Source organism: Nothoprocta perdicaria, unplaced genomic scaffold (assembly GCF_003342845.1).
Source record: "Nothoprocta perdicaria isolate Ctin4 unplaced genomic scaffold, notPer1 scaffold_25, whole genome shotgun sequence".
Classification (NCBI taxonomy): Eukaryota; Metazoa; Chordata; class Aves; order Tinamiformes; family Tinamidae; genus Nothoprocta; species Nothoprocta perdicaria.
Genome location: NW_020455477.1, coordinates 1,642,881 through 1,647,766, shown reverse-complemented (window position 1 = coordinate 1,647,766; position 4,886 = coordinate 1,642,881).

Sequence of the window (4,886 nt, the reverse complement as noted above, 5' to 3'; positions counted from 1 at the left end):
TTTTTTTTTTTTTTTTACTGAGGGGGAGGGTGGAAATCATGCCTCAAGAAACATGTGTGCGCACACACCAAAGTGAAGTTAATAAAAGTGTCAGGTAGGCAAACAAAATACCATTTATTATTAAGCAGCAATAAAAGGCTGCATTGATGGGTATGAGGAATCAAGCAACCAGGGAGCTCAAGAGAGAGGGACACTAGTAGAATCTCAGAGCTCATTACAAAAGTTTGCKCTCATCTTGAGTATCAGACCTGGTGGCTTTTAGGAACATAGGGACAAAACATTTGAAATCTCAAATCCTAAGCTATCTCTTTCCAATTCTGCAGCTATTCAGAGCTCAGCAAGGCTGCAGCTAAAATTTGCTGCAAAAAGAAGTRTAAGGTCTGCAAGCCCTCTCAGAGGGAGATTTCATTCAGCCTGACACGGCCTCATGTGGCAAGGAGTACATTAGCAGATATGAATTTTAAAGGTAAAGTCATCTCCAGGGCAAAAGCAGGTTATTCATTTAGCCAGAGATGTGCTATCTGAAAAACTCCTCAAGGAAAGGATATATTTAGAATATATTTAGTAAACATCTAGCTGGTTAATAAGTGTTCCACTTCTCATTACAATCACAAATTTTCATGAAACAAAGCCTATTTTCTTCAATATGGCAGAAGCTGAGTTTTAAGGTATTCGCTTTCTTACTCTCAAACTTTCTTATGTTATTTTTTCTTTGATTGCATTATCTCAATCTTGAGTACATTTGAGAACCCTACAGGACATATACAGGACCCTCAGTGTATGTAACATTCTTTTAAATTATCCCAGAAAAAGACAGACAAGTATGTTACCCTTTTACMCCTATGTTACCCTTACCCTTTTACACTTCAAATAACAAAATACGAAAAAAAAAAAAATACTGAGCAGAGGAATCTCAGTCAGAAGCTGAAAACTCCATAATACAGAAAAAGTATCTGTATATAGGTCAGCAGTATGAATCTTTCGAGCCCAAAGAAAGATTTCAAAGTGCTTGGTATAGAGACTTCACTYTAAGACTTTCTCTATTCTCAAAATTTTAGAAAGAAAAAGAAAGCTCCTCTGGCTTTGGGTTGTTGGAGCGCTTAATCATCCTGACTTTTTCTGATTATCTAATTTGTTCATTTCCCCCCAAATTTCTTCTTGGAAGGGAGGGGATTAAAAAACAATGAAGGATGAAATAAGTCTTTGTGGAGATAAAATCTTTTAGATTTGCAATATTTCCAAGAGACCTCTCTAGTTCTCTCTGTCCACACATGGAGGTATTTTATTTCCCCTCATTGCCTACATTAGAATTAATTGGTTTTGAATGTACCACTTGTGTGTGTGTGTGTGTGTGTGTGTGTGTGTGTGTGTGTGTGTGTGTGTGTGTACTAATAAACATTTTGAATTATTTCCTCCATTTATTTTAGAACAATGCAGAGTTTCTTCAGCCTCAAAGCTGATAGACATTTGTTCTGTATTTCATCACACAAAGCCCAAATGTCTGGTATCACTACATACAGTCTTTTCCTTGGGCAGTAAAAATGGCTTTACATCACCCACTTTTTGACATGGATGCAGAAAGGGCAGGAATGGGAGGAGCCCARCACAAGCCCTTGCCATTTTCAGATTGTTACCATTCCCTAAGCAGACAGAGGAACAAAAAGGGCTCTCTGTGCCAGCAACATCTGCCTCAGTGATTTAAACATGATGAGATGAGACCCTCTGGATGAAAACCCAGCTCCTGTATGCTGAGACTTTCTTCTCAGCATTCTTCTCAGCATTTTCTTCTCTTCATCCCTTCCTAATGTTAAGGAAAATGACACTGAAAAAGTCTTTTATGATTGGCCTTCCTATATTAATTAAAGGTAGTACTACATGGTCTAGAGGCACATCATTAAAGACAAAAGCAAAGTTAACAAACAAGGACAATGTAAAAATATTTAAGGATCTTTCCCTACCTGTTCTTGATTTATTTAACACACTGAACTGTTTGCAAACTCCAATTTGATGCCTGGGCAATTGAACATTTGTCTGTAAAACTGCTGTGACAAATCTATTTCATGGTAGTGTATAATTACACTTTTCACAAAAGACTATGTGATAACATAGTGTTGGGTTATCTTCTCATTACATATCAGATATACATGATCTCAAGGCTCTTCCATGTAGATATCCAGTATAAATAAGTTAAAAAAAATGTACAGCTTTATACTACCCCTTGCCTGTCCTGCGGCCACGTGCAGGATATTCACACCTAGCCCTTGGATATTGTTTTGATCAGTTTGGTCAAACTGCAGGACCACAGAACTGTATAATCCGTCCCCGTTGCATCCCCAGGAGATGCCCATAACAGGGATGCCAGGCGTCCCACCTGCAGCACCAAGGCAGAGGAGGTCCCCTCCACTGTCCAGTCACAGAGCAAGCGGGACAGCCCCTGTGCCCTCAATCTTGCTATCCATTTGCTATTTCCATGCTTCATTCCTTTCTCTCTACCTCTTCGGGAACTTCTCCTGTACTGTTGGGTCACGATACCAGAGACGATGACTACGTCTTGTTGCTTCTTTTGTTGTTATTTGTTTTGGTTCAGGACAACAGGGTTTCTCTACACTTGGTTATCCTGCATACATTTGATTTTTGACCCATTTTCTAAGGCAAATAAAACCAAATGTATGCAAATAAAATCTCACATTGAAAACACTCTATATTTACATTTTCAGATTCTTTGAATGTAAGAATAGCCACCATTTTGGCTGACATTGTTGCATAAAATACAATTTTGGAAGCAATTATTTTGAATAAATGTCACAGTATATGAAAGTTGATATGGTTTAGACTGTAGTTCTAACCATTGTTTTCTCTATTTTTTTCCGTTGTTACACAACATCTTTTTGTTTGTTTGTCTGTTTGTTTGTTTTTAATACTAGGTACCAGTAAGATGCACAAATGATTTAATGCTTTGGGGCTAGTAAAAACTGATCACTTAAGGATCGTTAAAAATTTGGCTTTGCAGAACTGGATGTTAAGGTGCCTGTCTCAGTAAATAGATAAATATGCTACCACAATAATCAATATGATCCTTATGTCACTATCAGTAGTATCCAAAGTAGTATCCAATCTGCAAAATTCCTGAGGCTTTTTTCAATCTCCCTCTTCCACAGGCACTATGAATTATAATTCTACTGCAAGAGGATTTAGATCCTGCCACTGGGCAATTCTGTGCAAAATGCGCAGCCGCTTGGAGAGGTCACACACAATGCAAACCATAAAGTCAGAGCGAGCTGCACATTCCCCTTTGTATTGGCAGGACTGGCTGTTATTCTTTTCTGAGYAGATGCAACCATAGAGAGAGGAAACTCAGGCGACCAGGGATGTCAGTGAAGGCAGCAATGAGGGAAGGGTTACCCACTAGTCCTCCCCACTATGAAGGTTAAGCCAGGGAGCATTTGTTAAAGCACAGGCAACAATTTTCAAAGAAGGAGATGCTCGCTGCAGTTGTAATCCTTTGCACAAAAACATCACAAAGAAAAGCAGTAGGTAATTCAAGAAAACTAATGTTTTATAGAAAAAYGTATATTGGGAAAAAGTGAGTGAATCCAACAGGGCAAAGAACTAGTACAATTATTCCATGCCCTCTCTCAAACTTGAAGAATTCTGCCCAGTTCTGCTCTTACTGCTGTCGTATGCTATAATAAAGGTTAGTGTAAAAATGTGTATCAATGATAGAACTCTCTCCACAAAATGTCATTACTTCTGGCATAATTCATCAGGCTATAACATTAATATGGTCATTAAATTTTATAGTGAATTCCAGATCAATTGCAGCTCCTGACATTTATCTAACTTGAATGCTACAGAATATACTTTTTTGTTTGATTCATATCTGTTACCAACTAAGCGGATGAATGCAGCTTTTTTTCTCTTTTGGTGACAGAGGGTCTGCACTTGACATCTTCTTTTAAAGTTGAGCAGACAGCTTCATTCAAACTGCACTGCTCAGCAACCTCTGATATTCTAGCAGTATCCAGCTGATCTCCTTTTGTTAAGGGACACTTCAAATCTCTATTATAAATCCTTCTTTTAAAAAACAGAAAAAAAAAAAAGGGCAAGTTTAAAATTCAGCCATGAAAATAGCTTTTACAAGCTGAGTTCTAACCTCCATTTTTCTGCSTCCTCCCTCCAACCTCTTTTAAAATTTGCATTTAGATTTTTCCTGCCTGGAGATAGAGGAAGGGAATGGAATAATAAAAATAACCCATTCCAAAACTAATAGGCATACACCAAGCCAACAGATATCAGGTATGTTSTTCCCTATGAAAAATAACATATCAGATCATTTATATTTGCAACTGTCAGCCCCCCAAACCTACGCAACATTAAAAGAAAAAGAAAAAAAAGTCACATATAAACTGATGTTCAAGGTCATACATCAAAAAAACATTCCCCAATTCCCCTCAGGAATAGCCTGTCTTTACAGTAGCCTATGGAACAACTCTGGGTACTGAGATCTATAGGAAATGGTCAGGATTGAACATATTGTAGCACCATATTTTAATATAGTGCTATTATCAGTAGCAGATTAATTCAATTACATATACAGCACATGTTCTGTTTCAGTAGATCAGAACAAACCATTATAAACTGTGTTTCAGTGCCCCTGCTTGTTCAGCAGTGAGCCCCTTCCCCACAGATGCAAAATGGAGCTGTTTGGAGATAGACATAGTCAATTATCATGGATATATTGTTAAAAAAAAAAAAGAATTAATAAAGAATTAATAATACGTGCTGTCAATGTGATGTATTCCCAGTGAGTAAGTGCTCATACAATCAGCAAACTATGTAAGTTTTAGAGTTAGCCTTCACTTGTGCTAGTCGTGATTAGTTATCAA